The sequence below is a fragment of the Rhinopithecus roxellana genome, chromosome 11, assembly GCF_007565055.1.
Source record: "Rhinopithecus roxellana isolate Shanxi Qingling chromosome 11, ASM756505v1, whole genome shotgun sequence".
Lineage (NCBI taxonomy): Eukaryota > Metazoa > Chordata > Mammalia > Primates > Cercopithecidae > Rhinopithecus > Rhinopithecus roxellana.
The window spans coordinates 140,521,965-140,548,600 of record NC_044559.1 but is presented as its reverse complement, the minus strand read 5'-3'; the positions used below and the strand labels follow the sequence as shown (position 1 = coordinate 140,548,600).

General features: G+C 43.0%; 1 pseudogene; it reads left to right on the top strand.

Moving 5' to 3' along the window:
- The window catches only part of LOC104664333, a 161,183-nt pseudogene extending 140,198 nt beyond the window's left edge, over window positions 1–20,985 (top strand).
- The last annotated feature ends 5,651 nt before the right edge of the window (window positions 20,986–26,636 follow it).

Here is a 26,636-nt window from a genome sequence, read left to right as displayed (position 1 = left end):
ATATTTAAACTCATTACTCTTGTGAAAGGATTCACTGAAGCCTGCCCTGGTTACACTGGAGTCTGAGGTGAAGCGGATGAACATGTACTCTCTCGTAGACTGGATGGGCCCAGGGATTTCTCTGCCAGAGAACTGCTAGCTGCTGGGCCAAGTCATTGTCTTCTACATTGAAAGAGAGGAAAAAGCATGAAAATAAGTCTTGAGAATCTACTCTACCATCATTTGCAACTTAGCCAAAGTAGCTCACATATTTTTTTCAGAACATCAGGATTCATAGGAAACAATGGGATTTTCAAAAAGAAGGACCTCTCAGGGGTGATATCATTCTGGCTCCAGCTTGCAATGGTGCTGCCTGCCCTTTTCTTACACCCTGCCTTCTTCTTCTTCTTCTTCTTCTTCTTTTTTTTTTTTTTCTTGAGATGGAGTCTCCCTCTGTTGCCCAGCTTGCCCAGGCTGGTCTCGAACTCCAGAGAACCCACCTCGGCCTCCCAAAGTGCTAGCGAGAGGTGACAAAGTGCTAGCAACCCTCGCTCACTCTCGGAGCCTCCTCCGTCTCGGCGTCCCCTCTGGCCCCGCTCTAGGAGCCCTTCAGCCCGCCGCTGCGCTGTGGGGGCCCCTCTCTGGGGCTGGCAGAGGCCAGAGCCGGCTCCCTCTGCTCTCGGGGACGTGTGGAGGGAGAGGCGCGGGCGGGAGTTCGGGCTGCGCACGGCTCTCGCAGCCCAGCGCGGGTTCCCCGGTGGGCGCCGGCTCCGCAAGACCCACACTCAGTGCGGCCAGCCAGCACCTGCTGGACTTGATCGAAGGCTGAATCCCATGCGTGGACCGCCGTTCCCTCTGCGCGGGATCCTTGGCCACGATACATACCAGGTCTCCTTCTCTTCCGCGCTTTCCTTGTTTTCCTCTTGATTGTCTGGGATGAGCTCCCTCTGGGCGGATGGGGCTAGGTACTGCAAGGTCCCCAAGCAAGTGCCAGTGAGAGGTGAAGACAGCTGGGCTTCTCGGACAGGTGGAGACTTGGAGAACTTTTGTGTCTAGCTAAAGGATTGTAAACGCACCAATCAGCACTCTGTGTCTAGCTAAAGGTTTGTAAACACACCAATCAGCACTCTGTCAAAACGGACCAATCAGCTCTCTGCAAAATGGACCAATCAGTAGGATGTGGGTGGGGCCAGATAAAGGACTAAAAGAAGGCCACCTGAGCCAGCTGTGGCAACCTGATGAGGTCCTCTTCTAAGCAGTGGTGGCTTTGTTCTTTTGCTCTTCACAGTGAACCTTGCTGTTGCTGACTCTGAGTCCGCGCCCCCTTTGAGAACTGTAACACTCACTGTGAAGGTCTGCAGGTTCACTCCTGAAGCCGGCAAGACAACGAACCCATTAGCAGGAAGGAACAACTCCAGAGGGGAGGAACAAACAACTCCCCAGGCGCAACCTTTATGAACTGTAACACTCACCGTGAAGGTCTTCGGTTTCACTCCTGAACTCAGCGAGACCACGAACCCACCAGAAGGAAGAAACTCTGGACACGTCTGAACATCTGAAAGAACAAACTCCAGACACACTACTTTTAAGAACTGTAACGCTCATGGCGAGGGTCCTCGGCTTCATTCTTTAAGTCAGTGAGACTAAGAACACACCAACTGCGGACGCACTTGGATTCCAGACATGAGCCACTATACCTGTCCTGAGACCTCAGTATTTTTTTTTAATACTTTATGTTCTAGGGTACATGAGCACAATGTGCAGGTTTGTTACATATGTATACATGTGCCATGTTGGTGTGCTGCACCCATCAACTCATCATTTACATTAGGTATATCTCCTAATGCTATCCCTCCCCCTACCCCCTCCCCACGATAGGCCCCAGTGTGTGACGTTCCCCTTCCTGTGTCCAAGTGATCTCATTGTTCAATTCTCACCTATGAGTGAGAACATGTGGTGTTTGGTTTTCTGTTCTTGCGACAGTTTGCTGAGAATGATGGTTTCCAGCTGCATCCACGTCCCTACAAAGGACTAAAACTCATCCTTTTTATGGCTGCATAGTATTCCATGGTGTATATGTGCCACATTTTCTTAATCTAGTCTGTCACTGATGGACATTTGGGTTGGTTCCGAGTCTTTGCTATTGTGAATAGTGCCGCAATAAACATACGTGTGCATGTGTCTTTATAACAGTATGATTTATAATCATTTGGGTATATCCCCAGTAATGGGATGGCTGGGTCAAATGATATTTCTAGTTCTAGATCCTTGAGGAATCACCACACTGTTTTCCACAATTATTGAACTAGTTTACAGTCCCACCAATAGTGTAAAAGTGTTCCTATATCTCCACATCCTCTGCAGCACCTGTTTCCTGACTTTTTAATGATTGCCATTCTAACTTGTGTGAGATGGTATCTCACTGTGGTTTTGATTTGCATTTCTCTGATGGCGAGTGATGATGAGCATTTTTTCATGTGTCTGTTGGCTGTATAAATCTTGTTTTGAGAAGTGTCTGTTCATATCCTTTGCCCACTTTTTGATGGGGTTGTTTTTTTCTGGTAAATTTGTTTGAGTTCTTTGTAGATTCTGGATATTAGCCCTTTGTCAGATGAGTAGATTGCAAAAATTTTCTCCCATTCTGTAGGTTGCCTGCTCACTCTGATGGTAGTTTCTTTTGCTGTGCAGAAGCTCTTTAGTTTAATTAGATCCCATTTGTCAATTTTGGCTTTTGTGCCTTTGCTTTTGGTGTTTTAGACATGAAGTCCTTGCCCATGCTTATGTCTTGAATGGTATTACCTAGGTTTTCTTCTAGGGTTTTTATGGTTTTAGGTCTAACATTTAAGTCTCTAATCCATCTTGAATTAATAATCGTATAAGGAGTAAGGAAAGGATCCAGTTTCAGCTTTCTACTTATGGCTAGCCAATTTTCCCAGCACCATTTATTAAATAGGGAATCCTTTCCCCATTTCTTGTTTTTGTCAGGTTTGTCAAAGATCAGATGGCTGTAGATGTGTGGTATTATTTCGACCTCAGTATTTTTTAAGGAGCACATCTGAGTTCTTCCACACTGGCCACTTACACATTGCACAGGGTTAGTATCTGGGTTATAACAGTCAATGCATTGAATAGCATTTAATCTGTAAATTTGGAGGAGAAGTATGGCCATTTTAGCAATATTGATTTTTCCTATCTGTGAGCATGGAATGTTCTCTTCATTTGATAGGGTGGAGGGTGGCAGAAGGGAGAGGAGCAGAAATCTCTGGCAATTGGGCATATGTTGCTATTTTTGGCTTTAGTGAGTGACCTCCTGAGATCTTCCCATGGGAGGATCTGTTGACCCAGGGACCCAGAACCAGTGCAACCCAAGACCAGTGGGTGAAGTCGAAGAAGTGTCCGCCCAATGGCATCTTATCTATCCTCAGCTTGTAGACTGTGGCCACCCCCCTGCCCCCATTCTCTTTGTTCTCAGCCCCACCAACCAAAATGTACCTGTTCCAGAATCCTTTTTCTTGAGGTCCTGTTCTGTGCTAAGTGGAAGCTAGCTAACACGCTAATTCTTCCACAGTATATTTTTAAATGGAACCACTGCAAGCGTGAGAACTTCAGAATGGTGGTAGGCTGTGGAGAAAATAAGATGGGGGAGTGTAAGTCTGTCACTTTCCAACTCCTAATTAGCCCATGTTCACGGCTGATCCTGAAAAAGGTTTCTTTTGCTATTGATGATAGAATGTCTATCAAACAGAACTGATGTAATAGCAAAATATTATACATAGATTTTCAGTTGATGCACTCTCTCCTAAATAACTTGGTGTGTGTGTACATGTGAGTATGTGTGCAGGATGTTAGAGAAGATACACTAAGAAGTGCGATACTTAGGTACGTACATTCTTCTAGAGCATCTCTTCTCTTGTTTTATGCTTTTTTATTTTTTAGAGATAGTGTCTTTGTCACCCAGGCTGGAGTACAGTGGCATGATCCTAGCTCTCTGTAACCAGAAACTCCTGGGCTCAAGCAAGCTTGCCAGATGGATGTGCACCACCATGCCTGGCTAATTTCCCCAGGCTGGACTCGATCTCCTGGGCTCAAGTGATCCTCGTTCCTTGGCCTCCCAAAGTATTGGAGTTACAGGCCACTGTGAGCCACTATGCTTGGCCTTCTTAACTTTTCTTAAGTCACTGACTTTTTAAAATAATAGAGTGAAAACTACAACCCTGATCCATAGAGAAGGGCATGTGATGGTTCTAATTTCAGCAGGCTTATGGATCCCATTGTGTTCATCCATGAATTCTTTAGAGGTCCATGTAGCTCAGATTTAGAAATTCCAGAGTTGGGTGAAGATAACACTAACATGTTTGCAGGCAGTGTGGACATAGTGATGCAATTTTTTTTTTTTTTTTTTTTTTTTTTTTTTTTTTTTTTTTTGAGACAGGGTCTTACTCTGTCACCCAGGTTGGAATGCAGTGGCACAATTTCGGCTCACTGCAATCTCCATCTCCCAGGTTCAAGCGATTCTTCTGCCTCAGCCTCCCTAGTAGCTGGGACTACAGGCATGCATCACCATGCCCAGCTAGTTTTTGTTTTTGGTAGAGATGGCTTTCACCATGTTGGCCAGGCTGGTCTTGAACTCCTGGACTCAAGCGATCTGTCTGCCTTGGTCTAGTGATGCTATTTCTTAAAGGAGATGCTTCTTGGAAATTTGTATGAAACTTTAGATGATTTTTAATGCATCACAGAACTCATTCTTGATGGCTTCTTTTAAAATGTTGCTAAGTGCCTCCTTATTAATCTGCTTAAATTTACATTTGGTTAAATAAGAATTTGTAAACCTGTAGCTCCCAGGCTTGAATGGAACATGGTGTGGGCACATGCAGATTTTTTTAAAGGGAATACCCTTCCCATTTCCATTTTTCGTTTTGTTCTTTAGCTTCGTAGGCCAAAACCACTTGAATACAATTGATAACTAGTTAACCAACTCATTGACCTTGCATTTTGCTGTTTCGGTCTGAACCCTCTTTTGTCTAATTTTTCTGCTATTTCTTTAGCTTTTTTTCCCCCTGCCTAAATAGTCTTTGTTCTAGTTTCCTGATTTTTTCTAAAATCTGAAGTTCCTACCCCTCTCTCTGAATTTTGCTCATCCTTCAGAAAGTTGAGATGAATGCTCATCTTTCTCTGTGAAGCCCTCCTTTTCATCCAACTGAACCAGCCCTGTGTGGAAAGAAATGCAAGGCACCCCACAGCCTGCGGGACCATCAAGAACAACACCTATGTAATAACTTCAGCAGGAGATGAAAGGGAAAGAGCAAATTTGTTGAACCCGCACTCTGTATCACGTGGAGGGAAACAGGTGTAAAGTGGTTAAATGACCAGAAGGAGGGAAAGACAGAGCTTTCTGCACGGCTTCCAAGTGGCTGCTCCACCATGTCCCCTGCTGTCTCTGCAAGTGATGTGTGTGTGCACTTGAGATGCCCCATCAGGTCAATCTAGGAGCACCATGGACGAAGTGTCCCTGTGGCTCTGGATCCTTACTCATTCCAACAGAAGAACAGGCACAGTTCCTAAGGTTCAAAGCCATATTTGTGTTAGTTCAGAGGGAAAGGTCAAAGCTCCTATGTGGATTTGGTGATTTTCCTAGCCCTGGGCCTTGTCCTTTCCCTCCCCTTCCTGCCCTCCTCATGCAGTGACCCTAACGATAAGGTCCAGTAGGAAGAGAAGCAGTCCAGTTTTGGCCTCTTGCTGGATTAATTCCCTTTTTTTTTTTTTTTTTTTTTTTGAGACAGGGTCTTTCTTTGTTGCCCAGGCTGGTGCAGTGGTGCAATCTCGGCTCACTGCAGCCTTAACCTCCACGTTCAAGTGCTCTTTCCACCCTAGACTCCTGAGTAGCTGGGACTACAGGCATACACCACCATGCCAAGCTAATTTTTTGTAGAGGTGGGGTTTTGCCCCATTTGCAAGGCTGTTCTGAAACTCCTGGGCTCAAGCAACCCACCCACCTCAGCTTCTTCCCAAAGTGCTGGGATTACAAGTATGAGCTAGTGCACCCGGCTAGATTAATTCTTAATTGTAAAAGAAGATAGAAACTAATGACAAAACATGCTTTTTATGTGTGTGTGTAAGAGTGCAAGATAGAATGTGACTTGCTTACTGTCTACCTCGTAATACTAATAATCGAGGCTTACATGTAGATATACATTCATATATATTATACATAATAAAGACATGTACTCACATAAAAGAGCCTAGATCACTCCTTTTATAACACTGAGCTTGTTTGTCTCCATTGATGGGTTGAAGTTTTTTTTCATATTCTCTTTCTCTGTCTTCCCAGTGTTTTGGAATTTCCTGGGCATTTTTCCTACCCTTCCTTTTCTTGCCCTTCACTGGGTGTCACTTCCTCCCCAGGCCACTGAATCCCATTGAATGCCATTTCCTTTCCTCTCGGTGCTGCTTCTCCCTCCCAGCTCCCCAGTTAAAGCTCTTTTTTCATGTATGACTTTGCTGGAGGGGTAGCGCATCAGAACTGGAGTCAATTTAGAAGCGGTATCCCTGCAAGAATTCAGAGTTCATATGTCCTCCTGAAGATGCTTTGGAAGTTAACACAAGATTCAGAAATTAATTTTTATATCCTCGGAGGAGAAGAAATCTATGCTTGTCAGTTTTTTAGGAGATTTGTTTGGTTATGCATACACACCTTTTATAGCTCAGGAACATACATTTTTGCATGTTTGGCTTTATACTCTAAAATCTACCTTATTACTTGCTTATACTTTTTCCTCTAATTTTCATGTAATTGATTTTTCACATTGCTGCTGAAAGAGTAGGACCATTGTGTTGCAGTGAGTTAAGCCAGGGTTTTTTTTGTTTACTAAAGTGACTTAGGCTATAGAATCCTGAGGCAGCTCATACTAGGATAGAGTGAGCATGTGCTTTCGGGCCACAGGTTCTCAGTAAATACTTGTTGTTTATTAACTGAAAGTAGCATTACCTTTGTTATTTATAAAGCTAATAATATTTGGAGAACTGTGTTATTTATAAAGCTAATATTTGTTGGCCTTTTTGGGGTAGATGCTTAGATATTTTGATATTTTATGTTTACCTTGAGGAACATGTAGAACCTTCTAAATGAGAATTTCACTGTTTCATAAACTTTATGTTTAAATAACCTAGAACTACTGTAATTCACTCCTTTAATAGCTGCTTTGGGTGAAATCCCATAAAATCTGTGAAGCCAGTTATCATTAGTATACTTTTGAACTTCAAACTCTTATGGTAATATGTAATAAGTTCATTATCCACCTTGTGTTTTTGGCCAAAAAACAAAGGTAATTAATCACTATAACTACAAATGACTTTTTTTTTTCTTTTTTTTTTTTGCATATAAAGTGCTTTTCAGAGGAGAAAAGACTTGAATTCCCTAGCACACTGGATTAAGTCACTCAGTGGCAAATTCATAATGACCAAGGGTGGTCATGCAAAGAAATGTCACCTGCTATACCGCTCGGCTTCAAAACACTGAGCCCTAATGGCAGGATGCTGGGTGGTAGTGATGGCACAGACAGACTGGCTTGGGTGCAGCTGATTGGGGTGCTTTTTGAGCAAAAGCATCTTGTGGCCCTTGAGGCAAAGACACAAAGCTCTAAGGAGTGACCGACTCTGGGAGCAGCAGGCACCACACAAAAACATAAGGACGGGAGCTCTGCTTGGGTGCAGCCCATGGGAGGGTCAGCGGGTCACACTTTGGTCTTTAGAGTCATATGGTTACCAGCGACAACCGGGTTCTCTTCAGCTCCAGAAGGGCAGCACTAGACCCTGCACCATGCTAACGCACACCCCCGGCTGCCAGGAAGCCAGAAGCTGCTCTGAACACATGGTGCTTTCCATCCACAGCACAGGCATGAAATCTGGAGTTGTCCATCTTAAGCAATACTGATATTAGCATAAAATCCTGTGTGGGGAAGCAGAAGTTGACTGGAAAGGGTTTGCTTGTGGCACCCACATTGAACATGTTAGCTATCTAGAGTATCATGTGTTTCATTTTTGTCAATACCCCGGCTCAATAGGCATCTTCATTTGGATAAGATTGATTATTATACTCATCGCATTATTGCATAGGGTAAGGGACATATGTGTTGGATTGATAATCCTGATGCTGCCAATGAATTAAGTTTTCTGAACCAAAATATGGTTCCCAAAGCAGCAACATCAGCATCCCCTGAGAAGTTGCTGGAAATTCAGATTCTCAGGCTTTACCCCAAACTTACTAAATCAGAAACTCAGGGATATCCCTCCATCTGTGTTTTAGCAAGCCCTCTGGTGATTCTGATGTCTCTGTGGTTTGAGACCCACTGCCGTAGAGCAGGGCTGTCTAATAGAACGTTCTGTGGTGATGGAAATGGTCGGTATCCCTGCCATGCAGTAGTGGAACCACTATACCCCACATGTGGCTGTTGAGCTCTTGAAATGTGGCTGCTGTGACCAAACAATAGCATTCATCATTTTATTTAATTTTAATTAATCTGGGTTTAAATTCAAATAGCTGCATATAGCTAGTGGCTGTCCATCAGATAGCCCAGCCCCAGAACACACCCTGCTAATTATTATTGTGTAACTCCTAAAATGCTTAAGCTGTTGGTTGTGGAATTATTAATTTTAGATCATGGGACAGAATCTTCCTTACTCAATTCAACAGAATTGAAATGCAATTGTTATAACTTAAGTAGTTGATTTTGATTCTTCATGTGGAGGGGAGATAGTTTGCGGGCTGCTGCCCAGTTGAGGGAAGCCTGTTCTTGAGCTGATTGATTGTTGCTTTTGTGAATGTGCATCAACTGCAGTGCCAGGTGGCTCATGCTTGTTGCAGATGTAACCAATGGTCGTAGATACATGTCCTTTTAGGAGTAAAGCTGTTGCTCAGGAAGGGGCTGTGTCAGTCCAGAAACCAGATGGACTCTGGTTTCTCCAGCCTGTCCAGCAAAGTGGAGGTGCTTCCAGCCAAAGAGAAGTTAATGAGCCCTGCAGGCACTTTGGTCTGACTGCAGGCAAGCAGGTTGGTTTTCCAGCTTCCTGGGGCACCCCTGGAGGAAGCAGATGGGATGGGAAGTAAACCTGACTGATATGAGATATCACACTTTTTCGGGCTGGGCTCCAGGCCCCTGTTCATGTTTTTAGTTACCTGGATAGTCTTGGTATCAGAGTTTACATGAACCATGGCCAAGCTTATCGCCCATACAAATGTTTGTAGAATGATTGAATAGCAAATGAGATAGATGAATTACAGCCTATGGAAAGTCCTTCTGCTGCCAATTTATAGTTTGTGCTTTTGAGATAAAGATGTCTTTGGCTTTTACATTTGTGTTTTCAAGTATATATATGTGTGTGTGTGTGTGTGACACACACATACATACACACACTAGGGAAGGAGGAACCTTTCAGGTCCCCAGTGGTTGATTTTCACCTTTGATCTGCATACTAGTATTCATAGCATGCTACTGAGTTGACTTTTTTATTTCTGTATAATAACAGCATATCGATCTGTTGCTAATCTGATATAATCTTTGTGTGTGTGTATGTGTATGTATGTGTGTGTGTCTATATGTGTGTGTGGTGTTGATCAAGATACATTACTCCAGAGGCCAAAATCAGAAACTAGGGAGGTCGAATATTTCATTATTTAAAATTGAGCTAATACAATGCAATGTTAAGAGGACAGCTCTTCAGATACTGGGTTATTTAAACAGCTTCAATGTACATCACCCAGGAAGGGATTTGGAGGTTGCTGTCTTTCTTCTGGTGGCAATGCAAGAAAACCAAAAGAAAAAAAACAATTGCACTTAAAAGATCCTATATGACAACTATAAGTATGGATGCTTCATAATATTCAATTTTATAGGCTGCTATGGTACACAAATTCTCTTTTGTGCATTTTTGCTCTGTTTCCCTCTTCATTGTCCATCTGAAACAAACTATGCCAAGCACTTAGCTAATGATATACGAAGAAGCATTTCAGCGGCCACTCAGAAGTGAGCGACTGCTTATGAAAAACCTGTAAAAAATAAGTAAGACTGATAGGTGAATTCAATGGTCCTTTTGGAGTTATGTCTTTCTTTGCTTTGAAGAAAAACAAAATGTGCTGCTGCCATCCTTTGCTAGGAGTTCCATTCCCAGATTCACACTCAGCATTTATGCTTCCATGGCAGTACCACCAAACATAGCAGAACTGAAGAATTTGGAAGTGCTCAGCTTTTTAAATAACCAGATCAAGGAGCTGCCCACACAGATCAGCAGCCTTCAAAAACTCAAACACCTGAACCTTGGGTGAGTATCAGTGGAGGGGAAAGGATGGAGAGGAAGAGAGTGGAAGGGGCATGCTGGGTAGGGCCCAGGGAGGAATTCCATTTATATCATTGCACAGAAGTGGATTTCTAATTTCTTTTTGTGTTTTGGGCTTTAAAAAAAGTTTTATTGTTTTAATGTATCCTTTCGGTGGCCTACATTAGTGAATATTTGAGAGCTAATTGAGAAGCTAATAGTTGGCATAATAAGGAAGTTAAATTTTTACTGTATTTTGTGTCCAGTAAAATTTTATCTCAGTTCTGTTGACCAAGAAGGGACTTATTTGCATAGCATGAACTGGCAGACAAGTTGTAATACGGTTGATTTTTTTCCTCTCTGTGTTAAATAGGAATGATTTACAAAGCACCTTCATGTCATGGAGGGAAGAATATATTCCCTAATGTTGCTTCATTCATTTTTGCAATTCTTCTCTGTAGTTGAGAGGTGACAATTCTCTGTCTTTCTTTATGCAAAGGTGAAGAGAGGAGTTTTGATTCAACTGAGGTTGCAGAACTAGGTAGCAGTAAATAATAATAATGATAACCTGTCTTCATGTATTGTTTTGCAGCACTTGATCCTCTCAACATTTGTGAGGTAGGGAGGGCAGGTTTTAGTGCTTTCATTTTATACAGAAGAAGCCAAGCCTTTTCAAAGGGGCTAAGGGACTGGGTTCTGGTCACCCCTGAGGTTAGTGGCCAAACTGGGAAGAGAACCCCATAGGTTATGGGTCTAAAGGCTCCATCAGACTCCATTGACAGGGTTTGGATCTGTGTCCCCACCAAATCTCATGTGGAATTGTAATCCCTAGTGTTGGAGGTGGGGCCTGGTGGGAGGTGATTAGATCATGGGGGCGGAGCTCTCATGAATGGTTTAGCACCATCCCCTCTTGGTAGTGTCCTTATGATAGTGAGTGAATTGTTGCAAGACCCCTCGTGCTATCCTTCTCCTGCCATGTAATACACAGGCTCCTGCATTGCCTTCCACCATGAGTAAAAGCTCCCTGAGGCTTCCCCACAAGCAGCGGCTGTCATGCTTCTTACACAGCTGGTAGAACCATGAGTCAGTTAAACCTCTTTTCTTGTAAGTTACCCAGCCTCAGGCATTCCTTTATAGCAATGGGAGAACAGACCAACATGTCCATACACCCAAATCGGAACTGCAGAATCAGAATCCCATCTTCATTGGCACAGCTGTTAGATGAAACTGCCCATTCATGCTCCAGTCTCTGTGCAAAGTCGTATATTCATTAAATTTTAGCCACTAAATGCTTTGGTTAAGTTAGTGATTGATGTGGAGTGGCAATAGATGCTGGTCAGATATTTGCCTTTTTTAAAATTTACTTATGTATTTTATGAGATGGAGTCTTGCTTTGTCGCCAGGCTGGAGTGCAGTAATGTGATCTTGGCTCGCTGCAACCTCTGCCTCCCAGGTTCAAGCGATTGTCCTGCCTCAGCCTCTCACATAGCTGGGACTACAGGCGCACGCCACCATGCCCAGCTAATTTTTGTATTTTTAGTATAGGTGGGGTTTTACCATGTTGGCGAGGATGGTCTCGATCGATCTCTTGACCTCGTGATCCACCCACATGACATCCCAAAGTGCTGGGATTACAGACGTGAGCTACCACGCCCAGTCACAAATGACATATTTTAACACTCACAGCACTGCCTGCCTGGGGCCTAGGAATTGTCGGTTTTTTGGCACTGTTCAGTATAATGTGTGAGACAGGCAGCTGTAAGGTCAGAGGTCAGGCTAGACAGGGAATCCTGGATATCTGCTGTTCAGTGAATGAGGATTTACTAAGTTCCCAATCGCATACCAGGCATGGTTCTAGCTACTGGCCATCCAGCCCTGATGGAGCTTCCATTACAGTTGAGGAAACCAACTATAAACAAATAAATGTTTATAATAATGACAGGGAGTCAAAAGTGGTAATGAAAGGCCTCTGTGCTAAATAAACAAGTTCCTCCAGGGCGTGGTGGCTCACGCCTGTAGTCCCAGCGCTTTGGGAGGCTGAGGCTGGCAGGTCAGCGGAGGCCAGGAATTCAAGAACAGCCTCGTCAAGATGGTGAAACCTCATCTGTACTAAAAACACAAAAATTAACTAAGTGTGGTGGTGTGCACCTATGATCCCAGCTATTCTATCCAGGAGGTTGAGGCAGGAGAACTGTTTGAACCCAGGAGGCAGAGGTTTCAGTGAGCTGAGATCATACCACTGCACTCCAGCTTATGTGACAGAGTGATACTACATCTCAAAAATAAACACATAAATAAATAAATGAGCTCCAATTTTATCATGCTGACTATTGAGAAATTTGCATAGCCGAGTAGTGGATATGAGATATGGTCAGATTTTCCTACAAAAGATCAGTGTGGAGAAGAGGGTGGAGGTAGGGAAACTAGAGGTTAGGAGACCAGTAAGAACATGAGCTTCATGTCCCATGTGAACTAGGACAGTGACAGTGGAGGCAGGGAGAGATTTTATATGAAAACTATACAGGTGGTAACATTGACAGACAGTAACTGATGGGGTGGAATGATACCTATGTTTCTGTGTTAACTGAAAAATAGAACAGATGGAGACAGGTCTGTGAAGAAAATAATATGCTCAGGTTTTGTTCTGTTTGGTTTGAGGCACCATAGGGCAGAGCTGTAAACTTTTCAAACTTTTCCTTTTCTTTTCCATTTTTTTTGTTTTGTTTTGTTGTGTGTGTGTTTTTTTTTTTTTTTTAATTTTGGGACAGAGTTTTGCTCTTCTTGCCCAGGCTCCAGTGCAATGGTACGATCTCAGCTCACTGCAACCTCTACCTCCTGGGTTCAAGTGATTCTCCTGCCTCAGCCTCCCGAGTAGCTGGGATTACAGGCACGCACCACCACACCCAGCTACTTTTGTATTTTTAGTAGAGATGCCATTTTATCATGTTGGTCAGGCTGGTCTCGAAATCCTGATCTCAGGTGATCCGCTCACCTTGGCCTCCCAAAGTGCTGGGATTACAGGCATGAGCCACTGTGCCCAGCCCTAAACTTTTCTTTTTCAATGAATGCATCTTAGTTGCCTTCTTGTTCTCTTTGGAGTTGTTTGCACTTTTGGCTGTCGTTGCTTTATTGATTGTGTAAAGCTTTTTGTATTTAATTACGTAGCTGCATGGATGGAGTTGTCAAAGTTTGAAGAAAACCTCCCAGTTCTTAGGGAAAGGAGCTAAGATGGGTTTCACTAAAGGATGCCTCTGTCCTCAAATGGCATAAAGAATTATGTTCACACAGTAAGGCAAGTTATAGCGAGGACTCCTTATTCTAAGGAGCCAGGGTGAAAGAAAGCATACACACAGGAGATCACAAAACGGAGCAGGGAAGCCACTTGCATGCGTGATCCAAAAGGCACCCTCAATAAGAATTTGCTTTCAAAGTTTTATATAGTATTTGCGGTTTATTCTGTTGGTTGTAAGACATGAGATAATTTTAGGCCACCTGAATAAATAAAAGAAAGTTTATTTCTGTTCTTAATTCCTTAAATGCAGTTTATTTCCTAGAGTTATTTTCCAAAAAATGTGAAACCACACATGTTCCCATTATCCTATTTCTAGGATAACTTCACAGCAGGACCACTGTGCCCAACTATTCAGAAATAACGTTTGACCTCGTTTGTTGCTAGAGCTTGTCTCATGAACACATAGACGTTTTTATTAAGTACCGTGTGGGGTACTTATGGATTTGGATTATTTATTTATTTATTTATTTATTTATTTATTGAGACAGGGTCTCGCTCTGTCTCCCAGGCTGGAGTGCAGTGGCGTGATCTCCGCTCACTGCTACCTATGCTTCCTGGGCTCAAGTGATCCTCCCACCTCAGCCTCCTGAGTAGCTAGGACCACAGGTAGGTGCCACCACACCTGGCTAATTTTTGTAGTCTTTTTTGTAGAGACGGGGTTTTGCCATGTTGCCCAGGCTGGTCTCGAGCTCCTGAGCTCAAGCAATCTGCCTATGCTGGCCTCCCAAAGTGCTGGAATTACAGACGTGAGCCACCGGGCTCAGCCTAGATTTTTTTAATATTTATTTTTGATAACTGTGAGTAGGTCACTGTGGAGTTGAGAAAAATTAGTGCCTTTAGCCAAGAAGGTTTTATTGAAGCTGGAGGTGCTCAAGACAACCTGCAGAGAAGAAACTGCTCTGAAAAGGAGCCTGTACAGACCTTTCTGGGGCTTTAGAAGAAAAGGAAAACAGATGCTGAATAGCCTTAGACACCCTGGTTTTATAAATTTCTCCATCATATGCAGACATTTGCCCACTTCCAACACACATTTGAAAAATCTTCCCATGCAAACAAAGAATTGATACCAATTGGCATAGCTGAGCCCTACAAAGCTTTATGTTTCAACACCTGAAGTCACCTGAGATTAAGCAACCGTGGCACAAATAGTAAAACCACACTTGATATTCAGACCATCCGAAGTGGCTTGTCATGAGGTGAGCTTGCTCACTTAGGGCTGATTCAAAATTTTCTCTCAAATCTTTTGAAAAATAATTCTAGCAACGGCTCTCCTTTCCTGAGAAGCCACATGTGAACCATGGATCGGGTGTTGGGTGCTTCACATATTTTCTCTCTCATCCTCCCAGTGATCCTGCCCTGAAGATGTTATCAGCCTTATTTTATACTTGAGGAAATTCGGTCTCAGAGAAGCTGAGTAACTTGGTCAAGGTCACACAGTTAGCAAGTGCTGGAGCCAGACTCCTCACCTAGCTGTCTCCTACCTTAAAGCTCCATTCTGTTCCTACTCCCCCTGTAACCTCTCATGGAAACCTTGATTGCTAGCAGTGTCAGAGTGGGGCCCTGAACATGGAATTCCTACACGTGGAAATATGGATGGATGGAGATGGATGTTAGCACCTTCTGGGGGGAAGGGGGACAGCCAGCATGTTCCAGCCTTCACTCTGCAGAAAGATGCCAACAGGTCACCATGCACATGGTCTGGGCTCTGAAGAGGTGGCCAGAAGTCTCTGCAGTTCCTTGCCCCGTTTGTAGCTGGGACTGTTGCTAGCAGTTCTTCTGAAGTTTCAGCATTTGTTTAAGGGCTTCCTTTCTGCCTCCCAGGGTGGTGTGCCTACTACTGTTACATACTGCTGTCAGCTGCACATGGGACTCTGCTGTGTTCCTTACACGTTGTAGGTATTGTTTTGTCACTCAAAGGAAAAAGGAACCTTCGGTTAAGTAGATTCTTGCCACCAAGAGGTGGAGGGGCTCCAGGCTTCCTGTGGGCTGGAGATTGAATGGGAGCTCTCTCTCAAGTGAGATACCTCTTCCCTCTAAGCCTGTTTAACTGTGGATTTCCTGTACCTAATATTGCAAAAGTGTATTTCTTTATTTGCAGAGAAAAATGTTAAGGAATCAGCAGTTTTCAAAAACGGATAACTTAAAGCAGTGTTTAAAGACAGAAGCACCTAGAGTATGCTTCTCTACCTTCCTTTCTGTCTCTGACTTGCACTTCTTCTCAGAATCCTTGCATAGGAGCCCACGGGTCTGGAGTGGCTTTGGCCTCCATGAGGTACAGGGTGCTTCCAGACACACGTCACCCACTTCTGAAGTCTTTGCTCCTTACTCTCTCTTAGGCTGTTTTTTCATCTCAAGATGGCATTAATTACAAGCTCCATCTTGCCTGTATTACAAGGTAGTTTTAGTGAACAAGCGAAGTACTTGCCATAATGTGCTTCACAAATTGTGACTTCATGGAGAATGTTCATTGTTGCTGTCATGGCAGTAGATAGTCGTGAAGGTAGTTTTGTTGGGTGTAGTCTGTCTGGGACGTTTTCTGCCTGAGATGGGGAACCCACATTTCCATTTTGGTTTCCCGCTCTGCTGTCTGCTGTTTCTGGTGAGGCCCGCTTGGTAGGACTGGACTGAGCTTGATCTGTTATGAGAAGCATTGATGACTGGAATGATTTTTATTGTCACAGTCCCTTCCACCTTTCAATATCTGTCAACTTTTATTAAAGTTTTTTTTTAATTGGCTTTTAAGTATGCTCAAAGGGAACTGCATTGAGAAAAATAAGGGGCTTAAAGAAAAGGATAAAAGATAGTGTAGAAAAAAATCCCTTAACATCACACACTGGGGCCTGTCGGGGGGTGGAGGGCTGGGGGAGGGATAGCATTAGGAGAAATATCTAATGTAAATGATGAGTTGATGGGTGCAGCAAACCAACATGGCACATGTATACCTATGTAACAAACCTGCATGTTGTGCACATGTACCCTAGGACTTAAAGTATGATTTAAAAAAAGAAAAAAATTTCCTTAGACTTCACTGGAAACATGCAGACACAAACACACACACGCACCCTCACACACACCACACACACATACTGCATAAACACACATACCACTACACCCCTACACACACCCCATACACATACCACACCATACCACATCCTTACCCCCCACACACACACCACACACATACCACACATACCACCACACCCTCCACACACACACCACACACATACCACACACACCACCACACCCTCCACACACACACCACACCACACACACACACCACAACACACACACACCCCACACCCACCCACACACACCACACACACACCACATCCCCTCCACACACCACACACATAGCACAGCTCCCACACACCACACGTAACACCCCCGTACATACACACATAACACTACACACAACACTACATACACCCACACACACTACACACACCCACACACACCCCCACACCCCCCCACACACAATTGACCCTTGAGCAACACATGGCTTGAGGAAGCAACACGCTGAACCCCCATGTAGTCAAAAATCCACACATAACTTTTGACCCTGAATAAACTTAATTACTAATAACCTACAGTTGACCGGAAGCCTTACCAAAACATAAATGTCGATTAACACATATTTTGTGTGTTATACGTATTCTATTATTCTATTCTGCATTTCTTTTTTTTTTTTTTTTTTTGAGGCAGTCTCGCTCCGTCGCCGAGGCTGGACTGCAGTGGTGCGATCTCGGCTCACTGCAAGCTCCACCTCCTGGGTTCACGCCATTCTCCTGCCTCAGCCTCCAGAGTAGCTGGGACTACAGGCACCCGCCACCACACCCGGCTAATTTTTTGTATTTTTAGTAGAGACGGGGTTTCACTGTGTTAGCCAGGATGGTCTCGATCTCCTGACCTCAGGATCCATCCACCTTGGCCTCCCAAAGTGCTGGGATTACATGTGTGAGCCACCACGCCCGGCCGCTTCTATTCTGCATTCTTACAATAAAGTAAGCTAGAGAAAAGAAAATGTTATTAGGAAAGTCATAAGGAAAACAAAGTGCATTTACTGTTCTTTAAGTGGAAGTGGATCATCTTAAAGGTCTTCATCCTCTTCTTCATGCTGAGTGGGCTGAAAAGGAAGAGGAGGATTGATCTTGCTGTCTCAGGAGTAGCAGAGGCAGAAGAAAAATATCCATGTGTCATTGGACCCACTCAGTTCAAACCCATGCTGCTCAAGGGTCAATTGTATGATTTAAAAAATGTTTAAATTATGATAAAATACACGCAAAATATACTGTCTGGCCGGATGCAGTGGCTCACTCCTCTAATCCCAGTACTTTGGGAGGCCAAGGCAGGTCGATCACGAGGTCAAGAGATCAAGACCATCCTGGCCAACATGGTGAAACCTTTCTCTACTAAAAATGCAAAAATTAGCTGGGCTTGGTGGCACGCGCCTGTAGTCCCAGCTACTCAGGAGGCTGAGGTGGGAGAATTGCTTGAACTGGGGAGGCGGAGGTTGCAGTGAGTGGAGATCTCACCACTGCACTCCAGCCTGGGCAACAGAGCAAGGCCCTATCTCAAAAAAAATAAAAATAAAAATAAAGTATAAAGTGACTCTAGGATCATGGCACTCTCTTATGCTTTCAGCCTGTGAAGCAGAGGTGCCCTTGATAATCTGTATAAATGTGTCTTTGGTGTCCTGACAGATTTTTGTCCCCCTGCAACAGCATGAACAGGCTGAACACTGCCACGAGGCTTCAGCTCCCTGCCAGCTCTTGAGGTTCTGGACTTGACTTACAACAACTTGAACGAAAATTGCCTTCCTGGAAACTTCTTCTACCTGAGTAAGAAACTTTCAGTTTTATAAATTTCCTGAACACTATACTTTGCATTCTAAGAGTGAAATGTATTTGCCAGGACCTAAATAAACTCCAAGAGAAATTATTGGACAGAGATATTTTTTACTTTAGAGACTCATTTTGAATATTTCTTTGTAGCTCAGCAGTATGTACATTTGATATGTCATTATGTGACACCATTGGGCTGAAGTGGACTTAGTAGTGTCATATTAACATTCTGAGAGAGATTATGTACCGAAATGAGATCAAGCCTCACATTTAGCTAAGAGACTTGACTTTCTTTTTAAATAGCATGCCAAAAAAAGGTATCCTCCCATGTTGGTATGAATTCTTTGTGTGATATTTGCCCAGGATGTCCCAATCAATTATTTATAAAAATATTTATTAATAAATAACCAACAGAATTTTTAAAATTTCCAGCCAGGATTCTTATCTTCAGCCTTTTAAAAAGTACTCTTATTGACCTATTTATCCAGTACACAGGCATTAAGAAATTACTGGCCACACTTTATTCTTTTGTATGCCAACAAATTTCTTGCTGAAGATGCTTTTGAAAATTAAAAAAATGATTTCTTCTGGGAACTCATGCACTATTTCAGACAAGATTTGCTTCTTTTAAATGAGTGTTCTATTTCTTCAATTAGTAACTTATATGGCATTCAGAAAATCTGAATTTTCTGAGCTGGTCTCTAAAATTTCACTTTTTACCTTATGTACATTATCCCTCTATGACTTTCTCAAGCACATGAAACCAACTGTAAAATATTTTCTTGGGTGGTGGAGCACCTGCTTTTATGATGTTATATTAATGTACAGTTCTGGAGTCTGAGCTCCAAAGATCACTTGAGGCTGGGAGTGTAAGACCAGCCTAGGCAACATAGAAAGACCCTGTCTCTAGAAATAAAAATTTAAAAATTAACCATGTAAATTAAATTAGTAGCATGTGCCTGTAATCTTAGCTAATTGGGAGGCCAAGGTAGGAAGATGGCTTGAGGCCAGGAATTTGAGGCTGCAGTGACCCACTGCACTCCAGTCTGGATGACAGAGCAAGACTCTTATCTCTAAGAAATAAATACTGATAAACAAAACATACACCTAATTATACTCAGCTTTTTTGGTTGAGGATAAACAGATGCTTTAGAATTCTAGCCTTCAGTAGTTTGGAATCGTATTATCATTGTGTAATAATTGTGAACAAATTTCTGACTAGTGATATTCTGCTTAAGTTAGGATTTACTCTGTTAACTTCATGCCATTATTTTAACCCCTTTGTCTTCATTTACTTTTGTCCTTAAGGCTGTAGAAACAAGCAGTAATAATTAGTCAGATTATGGAACTGATGAGCTATGGTTATAGCCTCCATCACCAGAAAGCCTTTCATTAATTTTTAACACCGTGCTATTTACATAGGAAAAGGTCTATTTTAACATAGTTGTATTCACTTGAAAGAACCTTTTTGCCCTAGGTATCCATAAAAGTGGCACAGTAGTTTTCTTTGTTTTATGTTGGATGCAAATGGAGAAATAAATGTGAATCAAAAGTAATCTATGAGAAAAATAGCAATCTGCTTTCAAAATGTGTTAAAACTCTGCGCCCCAAAATGCTGGTGCCCACATTGTTAATTGCATCAGTCCTCTTGGATATAGATGTTTTCCTGGACACATCGGATGCATGATAAGCCATTAAATCTTGGTTTGACCTGCTTGCTATCATTGGGAGCCCTAAGTATGTCAAAGGCTTTTCACCAAGCCAGCGTTATTAATCAAAGCTGACTCCCTTGTATTGATCAGACCTCAAATGGTTGGGTTCCATGACAACATGTTTATACATTGCTGTTTAATTTGCGGCCACCCTGTGTGCACTCTATCTAAGTGATAATGATTTTGAAATCCTGCCGCAAGATATCGGGAAGTTCACAAAGTTGCAGATAGTAGGTTATCTAAATTCTAAGAAAATCAAATCACTGCTGCAGTCTTGTAGGGGTAGAATCAAGTCAATTTGAGCAGGAGTAAGGTTTGTTTTGCAGGAATAAACCACTACTCCTGGTAGTGTTTCTTGATTATCCACCGGCACTTGTAAACAAATGGGAAGGACTGAGCTTTAGTAAGAGAGAGGACATGGAGAAGGATGAGAGTTTCTGTGGAGCACCTTTTAATGTGAAAATGTGTTGACAACTCCTTGTTTTCTTCTGTTTAGCTCAACAATAGGGATAACGACCTGATCTCACTGCCTAAGGAAATCAGAGAGCTTACCCAGCTTAAAGAGCTCCACATTCAGGGGAACTGCCTCGCTGTTCTGCCCCCAGAAGTAGGTAAGGTTGCTGATGAGTTAACTTATTTCTTGGTTTCATGAATAACCATTATCCTAATGTAGCAATTCTTAACAACCTCTCTCCTCTTCTTGGCAACTACTCCCCACCTAGACACCCAGTTCTGATCATTTGAGAACCATTTGTCGTTGATCAGAGTTCAGCTGTTACAGGTTTGACCTTCCCCGATGCTGTGTTCTGCAGCCGTAGTGTCCTGTGTCTTAGAAACTGCTGATGAAGGATGACCCTGCTCAGCTCCCTGCGTGATGCAGTGGAAAAAGCATGGGGTTAGTAGCCTTACTAACTAAGCCTTATTAACTAAGGTAAGTTAACCTTACTAACCAAGGTGAGGAGCCTTATCCGTGGCTCCTCATTGACTAGCCGGGTAAACTTTCTGGGTCTTGGTTGTTATTAACTTTATTTAAGTTTCACTCTTTTTAACCCCTTAATTTTTTATTGACTGGAAAAACTTTTACCAAAGAATTAAAGTAGTTGTTATGGCTACTTGAAAATGTTGATACCTCTGCTGGTTGTGAATTTGCCTCTCTCCTGATCCCATTTCTAGTAGGAATTGTTAAATCTGTTCTTGCTGGGAACAGGTCCTACTTCTGGCCACTGAATCCTAATCCTCTGCCAGGTTGTTCCTATTTCCAGACTGGGTTTATGTCCCCTGCCAGAAATAACTTCCAAGCCAGTCATTCTGTTACTGCTTCATTCCACTGCAAAAGGTTCACAAGTTCCCTTATCTTTTCTCGTGCAGACCCTCGATAGTCTCTAATTTCTTTAATCCTTTGAACCACATTGTTTTCTCAAACTGCAATTATTTGCTTTCTGCCCCAAAATACCATCATTTTTAAGAAACACATTGAGGAAGCAGTTCTTTAAACAAGTCTGGCGGTTTCAAGAGGCCATTTGTTAGAAATTAGAATGCAAGTACCAGGAGGGCAGGGACATTTTCACATTTGTTCCCTGGGGTGCAGTATGTGTTCAGCAAACATTGACTGAATGAATGAAAGAAGCAAGGACCTTGGATGGCAGGAGGTTAGGAAGGTTATGAGCAGGCTGATGGCACTAATGGTTACACATGAAGACTGAGACACAAAGCACGCCCATCAGCACTGAGAGTTCTGTTGGCAGCCTTATCAGTAGTATAAAGGGAAGGCAGTCATGTGATTTCCTGGAACAGCTGGAAAGTCCTGCCTCCTCTCTTCCCATTTCCCTTAACTCTCTTGTTAGTGTTAAAAGACCAGAGGATTATTTAATGATTTTTAAGGGCTGAGGAGCCACTCAACATTTCTCTTTATTGAGTTGCAAGCAGTCAAGTTTTGTTTAGGGAGCAGGGTTGCAGAATCAAGAAATGCTTTTTGCAAACAATTTCAAGGCAAAAAACTTCTTTTCAAAGGAGAGATCTTGGACTGGACATGGTGGCTCACACTTGTAATTCCAGCACTTTGGGAGGCCAAAGCGGGTGGATAGCTTGAGCCCAGGAGTTTGAGACAAGCCAGGGCAACGTGGTAAAACCCCATCTCTACAAAGTACAAAAAAATTAGCTGGGCATTGTGGTGCATGCCTGTAGTCCCAGCTACTCAGGAGGCTGAGGTGAGAGGATCATCAAAGCCTGGGAGGTCAGAGCCATGATTGAGCCACTGCACTCCAGCCTGGGTGACAGAACAAGACTCTGTTGAAAGGGGGAAAAAAAAAGAGAGAGATCTTGCACAGTGGTTAATAACCACAGATGTTACTTGCTTCCTCCCCAGCCTACTAAATCAGGATCCCCATGTGTGAGGTGAATTTTTGTATAACTTGGTGTAAAGCTCACTTAATGCCTCTGACATGTGCCTTGGTTAGCGTGGTTAGTAGAAACAGAAAAATAAATGTATATTTTGGTGTCATTTGATCTTATTTCATTTTTCAAGCAGTGAGGCAACGTAGGATATTAGATTAAACAACTATTTAATCAGACGGTAATTTGCCACAAAAATGTCTAGTTGAACCTACACATGCCTACGTATATATTTTGAAATCTTACTCATTTTGCTTATCTTGTTTAAATACTATATGAGATCATCTTTGTTCAACTTTTCTGTTAAGCTTTCCATTAACAAATCATGTATATATTTATTCAGGTGTAGAATTGAGGGGGAAGGCTTTAAATGACTTGATTTTTGCCAGTCAAATGTAGAAAAGTTTAATCTTAACATTTACCTGATAGCAGTTTTTCCCAATTATAGGCAAATACTTAGTTGTGAGTAAATGATAAACCTTTAGAAGTCAGTCACAAGCTAAACTCAAGATGAAGACAATGTACTATTTATTTTTGAATGGTGATTTTTTTAAAACGTCAACATTAACATATATAATACTAATGTAGTAACAGCTGTTATAATAATAGGTAGTATGTATGAAGGCCTGGAATTGCAAGGCACTATGATAAGTGTTTTTCCTGCAATATCGCCTACAATTATCATAAGAATTATAAGCAGACTTTTTAGAGGTGAGGACATTGAGGTGTAGAGAGGGTTGGTTGGTGACATGTCTGTCGGGGACACAGCTAGTGAGTCACAGAGGTGAGATTTGAACCTGGCAGTCCCTCCTCTGGGTCCAGCTTCCTGATCACGGTGAGGTCCTCTTTCCCACCCATATGCTGGTAAGAGGATTCCTAGAAATGCAGTTTTCAAGTTTGAACAAAACACAACCCTGGCACACCCTCCTGAAACAGCAGGCGGAGTTGCTGGGTGGTAAGTTGGAATCGACTTTGCCAGTGTGTGAGCAAGGCTAGCATAACACTTTGCAAAATGCAGCTGAGATGGCCTCTGGAAGACAAATTGCTGTCCCATTCCAAGTCAGTTGCATTGTCCCCATGTCTCTTTCCCCTCAACAAACATGACCCCCACTGGGAACGTCTTTTGTTTCTTTGTGTCCCCAACACCTGAGGTGACCATCTGGATGCTGCTCTGAGCTGGCTGATGGGCAGTGCCAGGCACTGATGATGCACATGAAGCTTATGCTGCAGGTTTGCTTCTGGGGGTGTTTTCAAGCATGGATGATGATCTCTCCCTGTATATTTTTTACGTATATGAATATACAAGATAAATGCTTTTGAGATTTCTGTGAAATTTCCTTTTGTAATAAATCCAGAGTTTATTAACTTCTAATCTTTTCGGTACTGGTATTTCAGCCAAGCAAGAGAATCTAGATGAGTTCTGATTTGTTGGGTCTGAGAACATGCAGGAACACAGCAAAATAAAGTCAGGGGCTTGACTGGAGTTTCAATATGTGATTGTATTACTTTCCCTTTATTGTATGTCCTTGAATAAGCTACTTAAAGCGTTATGTCTGATTTCTAAGTAGTAAAGCACTTGCTTTCATATTAGTCTGTATACCTATCAAAAATGAGATGTAAGTTGAGTCTCTCATGTACTCATTCATTCATTTATTTATTCAGGTTAAGTTCCTACTTTAGGGCAGATCTTTGAGTCCAAGGAAATTGCTCTTCCAGTAAAGTAAGATTCACTTATTCAACAACTGTTTGTTGAGCCCCTGGTATTTGCTAAGGATTATGATAAGAGACAGAACACCCGTTATTGATGATGTTCTAGTGGGAGAGGACAGAAGAAAGAAAGAGAGAGAGAAAGAGAGAATATGAATGACAGACACATGATATTAAGAGCTCTGGGAAAAAATTGAGCATGGAAGGGAGTGTCTGGCTGGGGAAGGGGTAATCAGAGAAACCCTCACTCATAGAGTGGTGCCCTTTATGCAGAGGCTTAAAGGAAGGAGAGAGGTCTCCTGACAGAGAGAACAGTAAGTGCAAAGGTCCTAGGTGGGCTTGTGTTGAGGAAGATCAAGGCCAGTGTAGCGGGAACTGAGTGAGTGAAGGGGAGAGAGTTGTAACCAATGAGCTTATACAGGAAGTGGGGTCTGGTTCACATGGGAACTAGTAGGACATTGTCAGAACTCAGGCTTTCACTCTGTGAAATGGACACCCCAATAGCTGCTGCCATCCTAATCATCAGAATATGAGAATTTGTTACTTATGTAGGGAAACAGACTTCGATTATGGGCACTGGAGTCTTGAGATGGGGGGATTATCCTGGATTGCCCAGGTGAGCCCAATTTAATCACAAGGGTCCTCATAAGAAGGAGGAAGGAGGGTCAGAGATAGGAGTAGAAGACGTGGTGACAGGAGCAAGAGGCTGGAGTCACTCGTGGAAGGGGCCATGAGCCGAGGCAGGCAGCCTCCAGAAGCTGGATTTCTGCCCCCAACCCTGAAGCCTCCGGAAGGAATGGAGCACTGTTGGCACCTCGATTTTAGTTCCATAAAATCCAATTCTTGGACTTGTGCACTGTAGAACATTAAGAGACTAGATTTCTGCTGTTTTAAGCCACCGCTTGTGGTCATTGGTTAGAGCAGCAAAAGGAAACTGATACAGATGGGAAGACATGGAAGGATTTTGAGCAAAGGCATAGCATGATCTGACTTTCTTATTTAGACGCAGAGTCTTATGTGATCACACAAGGTGGAGTGCAGTGGTGCAATCACAGCTCACTACAGCTTCCATCTCCCAGGCTCAAGTGATCCTCCTGCCTCAGCCTCCCAAGTAGCTGGGACTATAGGCATCAGCCAATGTGCCCCACTGATTTTCTCATTTTTTGTGCGTGGAAATGGGGTCTTGCTATGTTACCCAGGCTGGTCTCAAACTCCTGGGCTTGAGTGATCCTCCTGCCTCAGCCTCCTGAAGCGCTGGGATTACAGGCATGAACCATGGTGTGCAGCCCCTATTTTTCAGAGGAGTTCTTTGGCTGCTGTGTTGAAAATAGGCTGGAGGGCAACGGGAAAGGGTGGAAGCCGAGAAGCTGAGAGATAGGGGACTATTGTAGTAATCTTGGTGGGAGTAGATGCTGGCTTCATCCAAATGGTAATAGCAGTGATACAAGTAATGGTCGGATACTGGATCTGCTTCAGTGGCAAATCTAACAGGAATTGGTGACAGTTTAGGTGAGTGGGGAGAGAGTTAAGGTTAACTGTGAGGTTTTGGTCTAAGCAACTGGAAGGCTAGGAAAGGTCATAGGAAGAATAGATCAGGAGAGGGATTGAGGAGAGGAGGTCGTCCTGAGCTGAGTTTCAATATCTTAAATTTGAAATTCCTTTAGGGTATCTCATTGAGAAGGCAATGGGGTAGAAGAATCTGGAGTCCAGAAGAGACATCTAGGCTGCATATATAATTTGGGGCATTATCAGCATACATTTAAGGCTACAAATTGGATGAGATCCTATGGGTATGACTACAGAGAATGAAAGATTGAGCCGTAAAGCACTGTGTTCCTAAACACTGAAGCCAGAAGGATGGAGGATGTTTATGGGTTGGGCTGACTCCCAGGCAGACATCTGTGGTCAGTCAGCGACTGTGTCCCCCTCGGTTGGCACCACGAATGGCTCCCATTGCTGGGGCTGTGTGGTATGAAGAAAGGAAACTTCATAGGAAAAAGGGGTTCTCTTAGGCGGCCGATAGGGGCTATTCTCTTTTTCCTGACATCTGCAGTTAACTCTGCCAGGGCAGGGCAATGGAACGCACATAATTGAAATATCCTCTGGAGCCGGCCTGAATGCAGAAGTCTCTTTTTGGCCAGTATTTTCAGCCAGCATCCAGTCTCCTAAAAATCAGCCAACCATGTGGCTAACTGAAATTTCACCCTTTTTGTGTGTGTGTTCCTTTATATATTATTTCCTGGAAGAATTAATTAGTAGAGAGGATAATTGGTAGTGAAGAAAGGAAACTCAATATATGCCTTAACCAATCCTCAGAATAGGTCAAGAGCTCCCAGAGAAAAAACAAAAAGGTAATTTGGGAGCTGGCGGCATCACTTGGGGTTTGCGAGCAGTTCTCTGTCCCAC